This window comes from Pseudoliparis swirei, chromosome 11 (genome assembly GCF_029220125.1).
Source record: "Pseudoliparis swirei isolate HS2019 ecotype Mariana Trench chromosome 11, NWPU_hadal_v1, whole genome shotgun sequence".
Taxonomy (NCBI): Eukaryota; Metazoa; Chordata; class Actinopteri; order Perciformes; family Liparidae; genus Pseudoliparis; species Pseudoliparis swirei.
This window is the reverse complement of record NC_079398.1, coordinates 216,976-235,997: the sequence shown is the minus strand read 5'-3', so window position 1 is coordinate 235,997 and position 19,022 is coordinate 216,976. Positions and strand designations below refer to the sequence as shown.

Sequence of the window (19,022 nt, the reverse complement as noted above, 5' to 3'; positions counted from 1 at the left end):
GGAGAAGGGCAAAGGGGATGACACACATGATGCTGGGTTTGGAGATGGGAAGGTGAGGGACTCTGAGTAAGGCACTGCACTGCCTGGCCAGTCGATGGCTGACTGGGCTGGTCAGAAGCCACTGCAGTGATGTAGCTCTTTAGATGTGCAGTACCCGCGGCACCACCACTAGACCTCAACTCACGTTGATATTCATCAATCCTCAGCTGAACATCACGCGAGGTCCATTCGTGAAGTGGTTTAAACTTCAGAGTGCAAGCCAATTCTGGGTCAGGGCAGTGCTTGACAAACATAAGCGCCACTTCATCATTCATGTTCTCCGTCCGCTTCCCTTGTCTGTGTAAGCCTACGAGAGCGAGGTCGGCAGCTTTGTTCAGTCTTATCCAGTAGTCGACTGGGTTTTCTCTATGCTCAGGCAAGGTAGCATAGAAGTCTGCGAGAGGAAGACATGAGGGAGTGACACTGAAGTAGTGGAGGAGAACATTATATATCAGTTCAGGTTCTTGTTTGACATTGCGCAGGGTCACTACGCAAGGCAATCTTCACAACATCTCTGGCCTTGCCCATCAAATGGCTCATAACTTCTTCTGCTTGGTCACACAGAGGAATCTCTCGCTTTCGGAGATGTGTTTTAGTCATGTCAATCCAGTCCTGGACTGGGTATCTGTCAGTATTGTCACCTCTGAATGTCTGAAGTCCTTTATCAGAGTTCACATGGACTGTCACATGTGGAGGGCGTTCATGTTGGTCAACAGTACATTGTGTTGTCTGGGTGGTAGTAGTCTGGGTATCACTGTTCATGTTTACAACACCAGCTGATATTAATTTCTCTACAATAGACTCACCAATTTGAACACCTAACTTCCCTACCATGTCTGTGAGATGGTTTATGGCATCGACATCACTGTCAGGAGTAGACGTAAGAGGACCCCTCATTAACCCACCAACAGGAGAACAATCTGGGCTCTGACCTAGCCCTGTATCACAATTATCCGGTGTTAGTTTAGAGTATCCCACATTCCTACTGTCAGAAATATGACTGAGCCAACTACCCCTCCCCTTTGGCAACTTAGGGCTAGCAAACTCATCCATTGTTGCTATAGCGATCGTTTTTATAACCAATAAATGTACTTGCGTTGTGTATTTAGAACCAAAATGTAATAGAAATGCAATGAATATGCAGAAGAAAAAAAATTTTTTATATATCAATAATCAAAAGTCATCGACACACTGAGATCAAACAATTTGAAGCACTATGCCCTATTCCACAATCTCTTAAAAACCTGATATGACCACAACGGTCTTCAAAGGCGGATCAGGACGTCAGCACAACATCCACGGCGACGAGCATCAAGCTGGTCTGAAGATCCGAAGGTCACGGCACCAGTGTAACGGATGTGGAACAGGCACGGAAGAACTTGACTCAGATGGTGTATTTTCCCAATACTTATTTATTCTGCAGGAAAGAGCAGAACACACACAATTTCCTTCTGGTCTGTCTCTGTACTTCCGCTTCCTTCAGCAATACAAAGCCATTGTGCGGGGAAGACGGACCACATTGAATCTAAATGATCACAATATTCATCAAAAACCATGACATGTAACATACAAAACATGTAACATACAAAACAGCGACCCCTATTCGACAAAATAAATAACTACATGAGCTCGAGTAATTTTAACAGAAACAGCGAAAATGAACAAAAGGAAAACCATACCTGCAGGAAAGAGCAGAACACACAATTTCCTTCTGGTCTGTCTCTGTACTTCCGCTTCCTATACACACGCAAAACAAAACAATTTACACAAAGAAAGTATACGTTGGGGCGACCGGATGTAGCTCAACAAACGGCGCCAAACTGGCTCAACGAAACTGCCACCAAACGTATATTTTAACGGTCTAAATGATACGACAGCTGGACGCCGGGATCGTATTAACGTTCCACTATTGTATGTGACATAAACGGTCACTTTATTAAAGAATACAGAGAAAATAGTTCGACATCGTTCCTCACTCGACTCACCTTCAGCAATACAAAGCCATTGTGACGGTGAGACGAACTCGGGAGCAGGAAGTACAACAGAGATAGAAAGCAATTTCCACAGGAAACAGAATTTTAAAAATAACGCTAAATAAAAATGGCTCATTAAAATAAAATTCACAAACACTCAACAATATTGTTGAACAACAAACAAAAATAAAATACAACACATTGAAAACAAGAAATGACAGAATACATTTCTAACTCCGTTACACCTACTATTCAATTCAATTCAGTTTATTTGTAGAGCCCAATTTCACAAATTAGTCTCAGAGTGCTTTACAATCTGTACACATAGACATCCCTGCCCCAAAACCTCACATCGGACCAGGAAAAATTCCCAAATAACCCTTCAGGGGAAAAAAAAAAAGGGAAGAAACCTTCAGGAGAGCAACAGAGGAGGATCCCTCTCCAGGATGGACAGGTGCAATAGATGTCATGTGTACAGAAGGACAGATTTAGAGTTAAAACACATTCAATGAATATGACAGAGTGTATGAATAGTTGGTAGTAGGCATATTCCATGATGGAGACCTCCACGATCCATCAGGCAGATGGAGTTAGAGAGGAGGAGTGGGCGGAGTCTCAACAGGACAGATATTAGATCTTAATAGTACTTAAACATTCAAAATTTATCAAGCCCCTGCTAAATGCTGTGATGACACCGCTGCTCACATTGCTTTTAATACTGAAATACCTACATGTACAAAAAATACTTTACTCAAGCAACATAGAAAGATATAAGATATGATGATCGATATTGTGCGGGCCTTTCTGACCTGACCACAAATGCAGTTGCGTTTATTGACTCTGGAATAGAGGGACAACGATTCCACCTTATATCTCTTCATGGGGAATGGTACCTGTGTATATGTACTTCTGTACGGGTGTGGGCAGGTACTTGTGTGTGAAAAAATATGATGTACACACACGCACACAACGATGCATGCACGCACATGCACGCACATGCACACACGCACACACACACACACATAAAGTTTAGTGCATTCAGTACCTTTTCTTTTTGTAACCAAAAGATGGAGCCCTTATAGAATCTTCCCCCAGCAGCTAATTTGAACACATTTCTACACAGAGGACAGGCTTTTAAATACACAATATACAACATCATTGACAATATGTTCAGCGACAAAGCATCCATTTGATTCCATTTAGCTATACACTCCATTCTCAAACCACCCATAAGGCATTGCAGCCCATTGACCTTTCATGAAATTGTTTATGAATGTATTCCCTCCATCGAAGAGCTCCGTTTATTCTGGTCACATGACATCGATCACTTCTGTCCTCCTCTGTTGCTCTCCTGAAGGGTTCTTCCCGTTAAAGGGTTTTTTGGGGAGTTTTTCTTATGTGAGAGAGGCAGGGAGGAAGAAAATCAGTTGTATTTAGTACCTTTCTTTGACCAGTAGGTGGAGCCCTTACTCTTCGAATGGGGAAGGCAAAGGCGCGTATCCTCCACGGAGATCTTTTCTTCACTCTTATTCAATTCAACATAATTTACTTTCATGTACATCCTGTACGGTGTGTAGTTATTGACAATGTGTTCTGATATATTTTCTTCATCGAAAATGAGCCACGGTCAATGAGTCCGAGTTAAAAAAAAAAAAAAATTTAATCGGGTAACATTTTTCTTTTGATTAAAAAGGGAAAACGGTGTTTTGGGATGAAGGAAATAAAGCTGGCTGCTGGCTAAGGATAAGTGGAGATACAGTAAGATTGTAATACACGCCGGTGGTAACGACTACGCCGGTCGGAGGTCCCTAAAATTAATGTGGAATCGGTGTGTGCTCATGCCAAGACATTGTCGGACACCCTAGTTTTCTCTGGTCCTCTCCCCAATTTGATCAATGGCGAATTGTATTGCCGCATGTCGTCATTCAACCGCTGAATGTCGAGGTGGTGCCCAGCGAATAATGTGGGCTACGTAGATAACTGGAAGACTTTCTGGGGAAAACCTGATCTGATGAGTAGAGACGGCATCATGAGCGTGTCTCATTTCTGAGAACATGACCAAGTTGATCACCGGACTTAATCCATGACAACCCAGGGTTCAGATCCGGGAGCAGAGTTGTAGTGCTACACCCTTCTCTGCTCTTCCATTCGAGCAGTTACCCACCCACACCTCTAGAGTAGAGACTGTATCTGTCCCACGGCCACTTCAATTAAATAAATCAAAAGTAAGCAGAAGAGGAGTCGTACAAAATAACCTTATACAAGTTAACACCATTATTACAGCAGTGCAATAAAACAGGACAATTAAATGTGGACTCCTAAATATTAGATCTGTCATCTAAAGCTGTGTTACTAAATGATTTAATATCAGATAATCACATTGATTTATGTTGTCTAACTGAAACCTGGCTGAGTCATAAAGATTATGTCTGCCTGAATTAATCGACTCCTCCAAGTCATATTAATACTCACATTCCTCGAGGCACCGGTCGAGGAGGTGGAGTAGCAGCCATCTTTGACTCAAGCCTATTAATAAATCCTCAACCTAAATTAAACTACAACTCATTTGAAAGCCTTGTTCTTCGTCTTTCACATCCAACCTGGAAAACAATACAGCCAATTATATGTGTGATTCTGTACAGGCCACCAGGTCCATATTCAGAGTTGATATCTGAACTTTCAGAATTTATATTGTGACTACCCTCCCCCGCTGCAGCTGGGTACCTGGCCGAGAAGGGCTTCCTGGTGGGAGGAGCTACCGGAGAGAATAAAAGGAAGCACCAAGGGGAGGCTCTCTCTCTCTCTCACTCCTGCACACATGATGCTCTTACTCAGCTGGGCCTACTGCACCAGCCTCAGCATGTGCTTCTGTTAGAGTTCTGTTGCTACAATAAATGGTTTGTTATAAAGATCGATGGGTGGCCTCCCTTTTTGTTACCAGCCGTGAGCCTGGTGGTAACAATATCAAGTTTAGTTCTTAAAACTGATAAAGTTTTTATTGTAGGAGATTTCAATATCCATGTGGATGTTGATAATGATTGCCTTAGTGCTGCATTCATCTCATTGTTGGACTCGATTGGCTTCTGTCAGAGAGTACAGAAACCCACTCACAGCTTTGGCCACACCCATGATCTTGTTCTTACATATGGCGTTGACATTGAGCATTTGAAGGTCTTCCCACAGAACCCTCTTCTGTCAGACCACTACCTCATAATAATAATACATTTATTTTATAAGGTGCCTTTCAAGGCACTCAAGGTCGCCGTACAACACATTAAAACAGTTACCGTTAAGACAACCGGAGAGCAGCAGCAGCTAAACGCGCCAGCGTTCACTCCCGGATGTGACGTAAAGGATGAAAGATTACAGCACTAGATGAAGGTAGAGAAGAGAGAAGAACAACCCGCAGACTACGCTCCTATAGGAGGACAGTGTGGGAGCAGGAAAACACACACCTCAGCAAATAAGCACATACATTTAAACATGACTTGCAATGGGAAACAGGCGAAGGCGTGGGATGTGGGTGAGGGTAGTGAATGCATATCGGTGTGTTGAAAGTTTGTGTGTAAGTGGCCTGGGATTGTCGTCTTCCCCCAGGCCACAATCAGACAGTTCTCAGTTCGCAAGATGGTCGTTGCCATGGAGACAGCCTTGAAAGGTCCCGGACAGAGTCAACAGTCCACAGGTGTCTATGGAGAGGGGGAAGGGAATGAAAGAGATTCTCACTTCATCACTTTTAAGTTTATACTACCGGAGTTTACACTGTTAGTCAAAAGTTTCTACACCAGATGTCTAACTGACAGTGCTGTCGCTAAATTTAAAGAAGCGATTCCTTCTGCATTTGATTCAATACCACGTCTCAATATAACAGAGGACTCCTGGTCTAACTTTAGTCCGTCCCAGATTGATCATCTTGTTGATAGTGCCACAGGCTCACTGAGAATGTCACTGGACTCGATAGCCCCTCTGAAGAAGAAGACAGTGAGGAAGAGGAGGTTTGCTCCCTGGTATAACCCTCAGACCCGCAAACTAAAGCAAACATCACGAAAGCTTGAAAGCATATGGCGTTCAACTAATCTGGAAGAATCCCGCTTAGTTTGGCGAGATAGTCTTAAAACTTATAAGAAGGCCCTCCGTAATGCCAGAGCAGCCTATTACTCATCAGTAATAGAGAACAATAAGAGCAACCCCAGGTTTCTCTTCAGCACTGTAGCCAGGCTGACAGAGAGTCACAGCTCTGTGGAGCCGAGTATTCATATAGACCTCATTAGTAATGACTTTATGAACTTCTTTAATGAAAAGATTTTAACTATTAGGGACAAGATTAATAATCTCTTGACCATAACCATTGCCAATCTGTCCTCAAGTGGAATGGCCTTGGAAACCGCTGTATGCCCCGGTGTATATTTGGATGGATTTTCTCCCATCAACCGTGACCAATTATCTTCAACGGTTTCTACTTCTAACACGTCTACCTGTCTCTTTGACCCCATCCCGACGAGGCTGCTTAAAGACGTTTTGCGTTTAATTGCCAGCTCTCTATTAGATATTATCAATTTGTCTTTGATAATAGGCCATGTTACGGTGGTGTAGTGGCTAGCACTGTCGGTTCACAGCAAGAGGGCCGTGGGTTCAAATCCCGGTCTGAGCGGTCCTTCTGTGTGAAGTTTGCATGTTCTCCCCGTGGCAGCGTGGGTTCCCTCCGGGTTCTCCAGCTTCCTCCCACAGTCGAAAGACATGCAGTCAGGTTAATTGATGTCTAAATTGCCCATATGTGTGAATGGTTGTATATCTCTATGTGAGCCCTGAGATGGACTGGTGGCCTGTCCAGGGTGTCCCCTGCCTTCGCTCTATGTCAGCTGGGGTCGGCTCCAGTGCCCTCACAACCCTAATGAGGATGAAGCGGTATTGATAATGGATGGAATAGGCCATGTACTACATTCCTTCAAAATAGCTGTAATTAAAACTCTCCTGAAAAAGCCCACTCTGGATCCAGAGGTGTTGGCTAACTACAAACCGATCTCTAACCTCCCCTTCCTCTCCAATATCCTTGAGAAAGTGGTCGCAAATCAGTTGTGTGACTTTCTACATCATAATAGTTTATTTGAGGAGTCAGGATTTAGAAAACACTCATAGGGTTTCAGGCCGGTGCCGGTGTTGTCTGGAAGAACCAACGTCTCACATGAAGACAACAAACAAACAAGATGGCTTCCTCCTCGAGCTGCTGGTGCCTTGCTCAAAGGTGACAGGGGAGTGCTTTATAGATGCTTCATGACAATACAAAATATATTTAATAAAAGGCCAATTCGTGCATTTAAACTGTGACAAAATCAAACTCAATAAAGACGGATAGACAATTATATTTATATAATATTATATATATATATATATATTGTATTATATAATATATATAATAATATAATTGAGGAGTTTCAGTCAGGATTTAGAAAACACCACAGCTCCGAGACAGCACTGGTGAAAATTGCAAATGACCTCTTAATGGCAGCAGATAAAGGACTCCTCTCTGTACTGGTCTTGTTAGACCTTAGTGCTGCATTCGACACCATTGACCATGACATCCTATTACAGAGACTGGAGCAGTCGATTGTCATTTCAGGCACCGCACTAAGTTGGTTTAAATCCTATTTATCAGATCGATCTCAGTTTGTATTTATAAACGATGACGCCTCGATAACCACCAACGTTAGTCACGGAGTTCCACAAGGTTCGGTGCTTGGACCAATTTTATTTACGTTATACATGCTTCCTCTGGACAATATTATCAGGAAACACTCCATTAACTTTCATTGTTATGCAGATGATACTCAATTATATCTATCGATCAAACCAGAGGAGTCCAACCAGCTCAGTAAAATTCAAGCATGTCTTATAGACATAAAAACATGGATGACCTGCAACTTCTTGATGTTAAACTCAGACAAAACTGAAGTAATTTTACTCAGCCCTGAGCACCTCAGAGATTCAATTCAATTCACTTCAGTTTATTTGTATAGCCCAATTTCACAAATTACAAATGTGTCTCGGAGTGCTTTACAATCTGTACACATAGACATCCCTGCCCCAAAACCTCACATCGGACCAGGAAAAACTCCCAAATAACCCTTCAGGGGGAAAAAAGGGAAGAAACCTTCAGGAGAGCAACAGAGGAGGATCCCTCTCCAGGATGGACAGGTGCAATATATGTAATGTGTACAGAAGGACAGATTTAGAGTTAAAACACATTCAATGAATATGACAGAGTGTATGAATAGTTGGTAGTAGGCATATTCCATGATGGAGACCACCACGATCCATCAGGCAGATGGAGTTAGAGAGGAGGAGTGGGCGGAGTCTCAACAGGACAGTGGTGTAGTTGGTAGCAGGAATTCCACGACCCAGACCTCGATGATCCATCAGGCAGATAGGATCTATGCCGTCTCATAGGGTCCGATGACCCCATGAGACGTGAAGTCAAAAGGACTCCGGGGAGAAAGCAGAGTTAGTAACATGTGATTGAGAGATGAAAGTTCATCCTTAAGGAGAGAAAAAAGAGGAGATAGGTGCTCAGTGCATCCTAAAACGTCCCCCTGCAGCTATAAGCCTATAGCAGCATATCAAGGGGCTGGACCTGGTGAACCTGATTCAGCCCTAACTATAAGCTCTGTCAAAGAGGAAAGTCTTCAGTCTACTCTTCAATGAGGTGACTGTGTCTGCCTCCCGGACTGAAGGTGGACGCTGGTTCCATAAAAGAGGAGCTTGATAACTAAAGGCTCTGGCTCCCATTCTACTTTTTAAGACTCTAAGAACTACAAGTAGTCCCGCATTTAGTGAGCGCAGCTCTCTAGTGGGGCAATATGGTACTACAAGCTCCTTAAGATATGATGGTGCATCACCAATCAAGGCTTTGTAGGTTAAGAGAAGAATTTTAAAAGTGATTCTTGATTTTACGGGGAGCCAGTGCAGAGCAGCTAGTGCAGGAGTGATGTGATCTCTTTTCTTGGTTTTAGTGAGTACACGAGCTGCAGCATTCTGGATCAACTGGAGGGACCTAAGAGACTTATTAGAGCAGCCTGATAATAAGGAGTTGCAGTAATCCAGTCTCGAAGTAACTACTTATAGTTCCTAGAGTCTTAAAAAGTAGGATGGGAGCCAGAGCCTTCAGTTATTAAGCTCCTCTTTTATGGAACCAGCTTCCACCTTCAGTCCGGAGTAGACTCAAGACTTTCCTCTTTGACAGAGCTTATAGTTAAGGCTGAATCAGGTTTGCCCTGGTCCAGCCCCTTGATATGCTGCTATAGGCTTAGAGAATGCTGGGGGATGTTTAGGATACACTGAGGACCTCTCTCCTCTTTTCTCTCTCCTTATGGATGAATTTTCATCTCTCCATCACACATTACTAACTCTGCTTTCTCCCCGGAGTCCTTTTGACTTCACGTCTCATAGGGTCATCGGACCCTATGAGACGTCATAGATCCTATCTGCCTGATGGATCATCGAGGTCAGGATCGTGGAATATTCCTACTACCAACTATGCCATGGACCTGTTGAGACTCCTCCCACTCCTCCTCTCTACCTCCATCTGCCTGATGGATCGTGGAGGTCTGGATCGTGGAATATGCCTACTATGAACTATTCATACACTCTGTCATATTCATTGATTGTGTTGCTATTGTGTTTTCATTTGTGTATAATGATTCCTTCTGTACACATTTTATCTATTACACCGGTCCATCCTGGAGAGGGATCCTCCCCTTTTTTTGCCCGTGAAGGGTTGTTTGGGAGTTTTTCCAAGTTTTGGGACAGGGATGTCTATATGTACAGATTGTAAAGCACTCTGAGACAAATTAGCAATTTGTGAAAATGGACTGTACAAATAAACAAATTAACTGAAAAGCTTGTAGTCCACACCACCGTAATAAACACCATGACAAGAACACATTCACAAGAACCAGCCACATTTATAGATAACAAAACAATCAGACGGAACTGTGACACTAAAACTCCTCACACTAAATAGAATCAGAAAGAACCATAAAAACAACAGAGACAAACGAACACAACGCGCCTGCAGAACACAACAAGCAGCTCACTCACTTAAAGTGAAAGTCCATCCTCCTCTCTTTGCCAACACACAAATCAATGACGCGGTCGTAGAGTTTGTTGTAGAGCTTTAAGTCCACTAAAAGCTCCTTCTCGCTGGCCGTGGACACCAGTGATGAAAGTCGAGCCTCCCCAGTTGCATTTCTGGAATATGTCTTCATCCGTTTCAGGGATGAACATTTCTGGCTCAAGCTAGCTAGCTGTGGTGTCTGGCTCAAGCTAGCCCGTTGGGTATAATGTCCCTCTTTTCCTGAAACGTCCTCCTTGAGAAAGGCTTCAAGATTAAATCTGCCACCAAGTCCGCTTCTCTTCCTTCCACCAAAAAACATAAACAGTGGTGACTTCTTGACCCCCACTAATCTATCTCCGTCTCTCCGTCGAACTGCATTCAGGCCCACTAACCAATCACAGCGCAGGTTAATCTGACGTACTTTTATGTGCTTCCAGAAGGCCAAAGGACCTAAAATAATACACCCAGTATGTCAAACTAATGATATGATTGGTTGAAGATGATGTCACCATTTACTTCAGCAGGCTGTACTCGGCCTGTGTGAAGGCCTGAGATGAGATGCTCTTCTTCCATAGAGACTGTGGAGCTGACATGTGATTGGATAAAAGCTCCCGTTAAAATAAACTGGACTGGAAGCAGCGCTGCCGGATGGAAGCACAGCAACAGAAAAACAGTTTTAAAATTGTAAAATAGCTTTAATTTTGTTATTATGTTTAGGCCTTAAACCGAAAAAGTTGGAAAAGTTACAATTTAAAGACGCTCGACAACTAAATGCAGTATAAGAATTCTTTAACTAATTATATAATGTAACCAGTTTGCTCCAATATTCAAAAAAATAAAACAAGTTTTCTATCACTTTATTAGATTACAAATACAAATTACAAATCTGTGCAAAAAATAACAAACACTTGGCAAAAAATAGCTTATTGGGCCAGCAATTAACCTGTTTTGCACTGAATATCTTTTCAAGATCACAACAATAACTTGCAAAACAAAACTAGCAGACATGTGTGAGTCATCACGTGTTATCATTATTATATGCTGCAATGAGCTTTCCACTACGGGGTTGCAGGCTTGATACGGCCACTCTCAACAAAGCTCAATTTTTAGTTCTTGTTTTGAAGGGCAACAGCAGGACGGTAGAACTCAAGGAGGTAACACCTGTCAAGTCGCCAAGAATCTCGGCCGTCGTGCAATCAGATGTTTTGTTTATGATTTGTCGACCAATCAGAGGTCTCCTTAGAATCTCATAATAATGAGATACCAAGTCATAATTATGAGATACTATCTATTATGGGATACTATCTATTTTGGTGTTCACACCAAAAGCGTCGCAAAGCACAGTCGCGTGTGGTTGCGATAGACACATTTGGTCTATGCCGTCTCATAGGGTCAACCGGACCCTATGAGACGGCATAGACCCTATCTGCCTGATGGATCATCGAGGTCTGGATCGTGGAATTCCTGCTACCAATTACGCCACAGCCCTGTTGAGACTCCGCCCACTCCTCCTCTCTACCTCCATCTGCCTGATGGATCGTGGAGGTCTCCATCGTGGAATATGCCTACTATGAACTATTCATACACTCTGTCATATTCATTGAATGTATTTTAACTCTAAAACTGTCCTTCTGTACACATTACATCTATTTAATTATCATAATCTGGATGTAACAAAGTGGAAATCATACCAGTGAGAAATACATTTCATAAATGAAGAACATTCGTAACTTCCATTAACAACCATTAAAACATTAATAATAAACACACGTATTTAATTTGAAAAGAAAAACCCGCTGCTGCAGCTTGGTTACAAACTCTGGGACAAATATGGAAGAACACCATTGAACTGAAGTCATTGTGGTGGAAACATCAGCTGAACTTTCAAAATGTTTTTGAGCCACCAAGAAAACAACAACAACAGATTACTTAAATAGCTGTTACAATACTAGTGAATCAAATCAATATTCACATCTTAAAACAAAGGAATCCCTAAATCTTAAAGAGAGATCAGTAGAGGATGATGTTGAAGAAGAAAGGAGAAAAGAGACAAATAACCACAATTCTTTACTCAATTAAATCATTTTTCAGTTATGGAACAAAATGTCAGTTTCTCAAATAAAACTAAATCCAGGATGTATTGAGTATAAACTGAAGAGAAAACATTGCTTAAGAGAAAGAAGGTTACAAATGTTCCTCAGTTTCATCACCTATGATAATTCAGCTCAAACCCCAGTGCTGCAGAGAGGACATGAAATAATTTGATAATGTAAAACAATTTAAATTCAAATAAACATGACAATACATAACACATGAAACACAAGACAATGCCAGAGAAACTCACAGTAGGGTATATACATTGACGTGTAGGTTAATCTTAGCTGAAGACACATGAATACATGTAAGATTTTTGGAATAACCGAGACGAAAGAATGTGTTGAGCGAACTCCACGACTAATTTGTTTCTCTATTGTGGACGATTAAATGCCGTTTCAGAATTTGCTTTTGTGAAAATGTTTTACTACATACTGAACAACTAAATGGTTTCTCTCTTGTGTGGACACCCATGTGAGTGTTCAGGTTTTCCTTACGTGCAAATGTTTTACGACAAACTGAACAACTAAATGGTTTCTCTCCCGTGTGGACAGTCATGTGACGGCTCAGGTGTATCTTACATGTACATGTTTTACTACAAGCTGAACAACTAAATGGTTTCTCTCCTGTGTGGACAGTCATGTGTCTTTTTAGATAGTTATTCAATCCAAACTTTTTGTCACAAAGTGAGCATTGAAATGGTTTCTCTGCTGTGTGGACAGTCATATGACTCTTCAGGTGTCCCTTATGTTTAAATGTTTTACTTCACACGGAACAACTAAATGGTTTCTCTCCTGTGTGGATAATGACATGACTGTTCAGGTTTACCTTTTGTCTAAATGTTTTACTACACACGGAACAACTAAATGGTTTATCTCCTGTGTGGACAGTCATGTGAGTATTCAGGTGTCCTTTGCTTGTAAATGTTTTACTACAAAGTGAACAACTAAATGGTTTCTCCCGCGTGTAGACAATCATGTGGTTGTTCAGATTAGCTTTTTGTATAAATGTTTTACTACACACGGTACAACTAAATGGCTTCTCTCCAGTATGGACAACCATGTGTCTTTTTAGATAACGATGGAATCCGAATCTTTTTTCACAAAGAGAGCATTGAAATGGTTTCTTTCCTGTTTTGGAGCTGGTGGGTTTCTCCAGATGTCCCTTGTGATCAAAGCTTGCAGCACAATCAGGCGAGCTGATTGATGTATTTCCAGTACTAGAGTTCACATCACTTACAGGTACTTCTTGGTTTTGCAGAGGGTTCACATCTGACTGAGGTTCCCGAGTCTCCTCCCAATCAACACTGTCCTCAGTCTCATCAGTATCTGGTCCTGAAACACTTTCTAGATCTAACTTCTTGTCTGGTTCTGGTCCTCCACAATCAGCTCCAGCAGCTTCTGTTTCCATCTGTTCAGTTTGTCTTTGATGAAGCTGAGAGGACTGAGCTTCGTCTTTATCAACTTCACTCTTTACTGGCGTGAATGTGAACTTGATACCAGCCACCTCCAGCCCTTGAAGCTGCTCTCCATCCTGATTAGTCCAGAGTTCCTCCTGTTCCTCTTTAATGTGTGGGGGCTTTGGGTCCTCCTGTTCCTCTTTAATGTGTGGGGGCTCTGGGTCTTCCGGTTCGTCTTTAATGTGGGGGGGTTCTGGGTCTTCTGGTTCGTCTTTAATGTGGGGGGGTTCTGGGTCCTCTGGAGGATAATAAAATACATTAATACTAGTAATCAAGAGGTTTGTCAATGAAAAAGCAGTGAATTAGTTGTGAATGAGAGAAGCATGACGTCTAAATAAAAAGCTGCTGCTGTCAATAATTGTCTTTTTATTCATGAAGAACAATATAATAGAGACTTGGACTGCAGAAGAGGAGGAACCAGTCCTCCCATCAGGGACGTTCCAGTGAAAAAACCCCCGCCTGAAAGCTGGAGAGCAGAAGATCTGAACAAGAAAACTAAATCTGAGTACATGAATACAGTTTGAGCACAAATCTAAGAGCCTGTGAGGTGTAGTACAGTAAAAAATCTACCTCCAAGATTTACATTAAAAAGTAAATATGTACCTCTGAGCTGAAGTACATGTGATGGATACAATGTTTCAAATTCTTTGCTTCCAAAACATATAGTACTGGTATTAAAACTTGGCCAGTGTTTTATTAAGCTTAAATTACAACTGCACAGATTACCTAGAGCACACACACCTATCTCTCTCCATGACACGAGTTACATGAATGGCAGACGTAGATAGACACAGTGACCTTGTGCGGTTCCAGTATTAACCGGTAGAAAGGAGACTGTAGATCAAAGGCCGAGATGCTCAGACAAAATAACGATAGACGTGACCAGGGGGGAGACGTCAGCAAGTTTGTTCTGGTGTTGTGTAAGACAGATGTGGAGGGAGGTTGTTGTCTTTAATACGGGACCCAACTCAGGTTTATTTTTGAAACTGTTGGTTACAAATAAATCTATGAGAAGTGAACTCTGATCCAAACTCTGTGTCCTGTGGGTGTTTGATAACTGAGGTCCAGTGGGTCAGTATCCTGTGGCGTCTCACCAGCAGTCAGATAGGAGAGAGACACAATCGGGAGCTCTATAGTCAGGAACGTGAAAATAGCGAAGCCGTGGACCACAGTCATGTGCCTCCCGGGGGCCAGAGCGGGCGACGTTGAGTCTCGTTTAAAACTGCTGGCTAAGGACAATACAGTAAGATTGTTTCAGTTTAGTTTATTTGTATAGCCCATTTTCACAAATAACAAATTTGTCTCGGAGTGCTTTACAATCTGTACTTATAGATATCCCTGTCCCAAAACCTCACATCGGATCAGGAAAAACTCCCAAACAACCATTCACAGGTCATTTCTGTCTCTACACTGTCGCGTTAACACTTCTCCTCGAATCTCTGTATCGCTCGTGTAAATGTTTACATTACGGCGTTAACAGGTTACGATGCGCATGCACGACGGCCAAGATTCTTGGCGACTAGCCGTGTGTGTGAGTTCAACGTTCCTGCCAATTCTCTTCAAAACAAGAGCTCAACATTGAGCTTTATTGAGAGTGGCCGTATCAATAAAACGTGATGACTCACACGTATCTGCATTTGTTTAGCAACGGTTGCATGTTATTGTTGCTTTGAAATGATATGCATCGAGTCATCTGGAGAGGAGTGCCACCGACTACAACAGAGTCACCTGACTTGGCCGCTGCTAGTGTCACCTCCAGGTACGTGAAATTTAACCTCTTCCAATCCACTGAGGATGCCGGCGTCCTTAAGACCCTCCCCTTCCCTTTGAACGACGTGCTCACACAGACCACGTCAATAAACATGGGCATGTTTGGTGTCCCAGCATTCAACACATCCTCATCTTTGCAAAGAAAATATCACAATAAATGCTGCAAGTACATTTCGAAGGAGAAAACTTACATAATACACTTTAAAAGTACATGTATTAGCGGAGGCAATAGTGGAAGTACTAGCGGAAGTTATCACGGAGCTAGCGGCATGGACAGGGTGATTAACATGGAGATACTCAAATGAGCAGGACTCCCTTCTATGGATAACCTCCTTATCAGAAAGACTCTCCGCTGGACAGGACACCTTCTGAGAATGCCAAACGACCGAAATTTATTAATCGTGATGAATGAATTTTTGTCTTCTTCTTTTTAAAGACAAAACTTCACACAGAGCTGTGTTTTCAAATAGGCTCCTACCTATAAAGTGCCAGCGAGGTATTTAATGTCGTGGATGATATATTGTTTCTTCAGTGAAACATCCAGATTAGTAAACAAAGGTGTATTTGAGACCCCATTGGTCCTGTCATCTTTAACATTGAACAACAGCAAAACCAGTGGCCTTGATAAACTGACTGACATTCAAATTCACCTTTTAAAGGCGTTTGCATGTGACACATACCCATGTGTTATACATCAAACATTCCAGAACAATCTCAGCTCTCTATAAAATGAGGCAGTTGTCCTCGCGCCGTGTTCTCTGGCTTCTCTGACTGACAGGCTGCTAATGAGCCTCACCTGTGTGGTGGGTCGGTCCTGTGATTTACTGAGTGTTCATTGTTTTGTTTTTTCGCTAAATGTTGACAGACAAACGGATTGACAAATCACGGTGAAGGTTTTGTGTGACGAGTTCTTTCCGCGCCGCGTCACACGACACGTCGCCCGACACGTCGCCCGACACGTCGCCCCTGTGTCTCTGTGGATCGGAGGAGCAGACGGGAGGAAGGAGCGCAGGAGGAAACCCGACTGATTCATCCACGAGTTTAAACTGATCTCTGCTCCGTATTTTCACGTAGAAATAATTGTTTTAAAAACGAAAATAGTGTCAAACCGCACTGCCGCGGCTCGACACTCAGAGGAGTGCAAAAACGTTAACGCACACCGGAAGTAAACAAAGGTGCGTTAATTGCATTAAAATATGTTCGTGCGTTAATCGCGGCCAAATTAATCGCATAGATTAACGCGTTAACGCTGACAGCCATAGTAAAAATACAATATGTACCTTTGTAATGTAGTACAGTAAAAGTACAAAATGTACCAATGAGATGTACAATAAAAGAGCAATATGTACATCTGTGATGGAGTAGCCTACAGTGAGAGTACAATGTGTATCGCTGAGATGTTGTACAGTAAACGTACAATATGTACTTGTGAGATGTATCGTAGAAAAAGTATGTCCATGGTTAATTACTGCAGTACAGTACCTGTAACTCTACCTCAGTACATGATGTGAATACTTCCTCCAGAACTGGTTCCATCAGGTTAAAGTGATAAACAAAGAGAACGAACCTGCTCGTTGTAACCGGACTTCCGGGTTGAACACAGCGTCCAGTAGTTTCCGGTGTCGCTCGTTCTCCTCTTTTAAACTACAAAGTTCCTCCTCGTACTCTGCTATCGTTCTTTCAAACAGCCCACAGATCTCCTGCGCAGCCGCAGTGAGTCGCTGGTTGACTAAACCTCTCAGCATTTGGGCTTTAGACATTTTCACGAGCTCAGAAACGTTTCCTCCAGACAACTCCGTTAAAAACGCTTCGCTCACTCGGACCCGCTCGGTGTCGCTCGGCTCCGCTCGGGTCCGTGTATCTCCTGCTGGCACGCTGACGTCATGAGCTCCGCAGGACACGAGGAGACAATCCGGACGTTTCCAATGAAGCGGAACAACACAGAGTCGCTCGGACAGGGTCACGTGGACATTGTGGGTGATGAGACACACCGTTTAGTCTCCATAGAGTCACTGCGACTCGCGCCGTGTGGCCGAGTTCCGTCTCCGTATTCTTCCTGTTGCCACGCGACGCGAGCTTCGTGAGTCTGAGGTTACACTTTCTACAAAGTCCACTTCAACAAGTGTGTCCGCACATCCGGGCTCTGGTCGGTAGTGATGTGTCCTTTGTCTCAAGGCTTCCACACGTGTGTCGAGCTGCCAGGAAGATTCTTTTGTGAAGCGGGTGTCGAGGCGCCTGTTGCTGACGTATGTGATGACGCGCCGGCTGTACCATGTGACCGATTCAGAAAATGGTTCGTATTTGGTGCTCGATTAGAAATAAAAGTGTCATTAAAGCGCAACGGATTCCCAATCACATGCTGTGGACTCTGGACATTTGTTTGCAAAGTATTCAACCTTCTTTTTTTTACGATGGAAGCAGCAAGAAAGACGAGAGTTCCTCTGTCTGGAGCATTTTGAGCTGATCTCTACTAGTAGCCTAAGGGATGCACATAGTAATAATAACTATGGTAAATATTATATCAATCCAGCTTCATATGTGCCCTGTGAAAAGGTATTTAATAAGCACTGTGGAAATGTTGATATTTTTTCAATACAAATGTATAAATTGTTGTCCATAGTAACATAAGCACACTCTCCCTAATGTGTTTCCACTTTCTCTTTTGACCCTGTCATTGTATCATAAAGAGTCAAAGTCAAAGACAGAACACCACACAGGCAGAGTCATAAGGACTGCGGAGAGGATCACAGGGACACAACTTCCGTCCATGGACTCTATGTATGTGCAGCGCTGTGGGAAAAGAGCAGAGGGAATCATTGGAGACTCACTTCATCCAGCTCACTCTCTGCTCAGACACAAACACTGCACATACAACCTGAGACACAGCAGGGCAGACAGCATCGTCACCCACAGGACACGCTTCTTCAACAGCTTCTTCCCTGCCACAGTCAGACTGATGGCACAACAGAACTGAGAAATGCGCACTCTTTGAAAATGTGAACAAATGTGCAATACTACAATCAGTGCAATATCCCCACACAACCTTCCCCCAACATCTGAACATGTGCAATATCCCCATATAACTGTCCCCTTCCCCCTCTTTCTTTTTACAAGCTAGGTACAGCACTAGCCTACTTACCTATTTATTATCTCTGCACTCTCCTTTTTTATGTTTTATTTTGATAACCTGTTCCTGTACTTAATACTGTATACACTTGTACCACACTATGTACAGTGTGTTTTTTGTACAGTGTTTAAAAAAATATATTTTTCATATTTCTATTATTATTACTGTTACTACTATTATTATTATAGTGTGTTTGTTTTGTATCTCTGCTGACTCGGAGAGCCCTGCAAAAATAATTCCGATGTGTCTGGACTGCTGGTCTAGACACAAACAAAACCTGTTGGGCGTAAACTGTGTCGACAGAGAGAGTCGAGATGCTTGGACCACCACTACATCCAGGTTATCAGGAGGAGGGCGCCCCCTGGTGGTGAGCTTCACTTTCACATTTCTCTTGTTGACCTGCCGTGATGTTCACGACAGGAAGACGTGGACACGCTTCAGTGAGCCTCT

At 42.7% G+C, this 19,022-nt stretch overlaps 1 pseudogene; it reads right to left on the bottom strand.

Annotated features, from left to right (window-relative positions):
• Nucleotides 1–12,250: 12,250 nt before the first annotated feature.
• LOC130201669 (gastrula zinc finger protein XlCGF57.1-like) lies at nt 12,251–13,279 on the bottom strand (annotated as a pseudogene).
• Nucleotides 13,280–19,022: the final 5,743 nt, after the last annotated feature.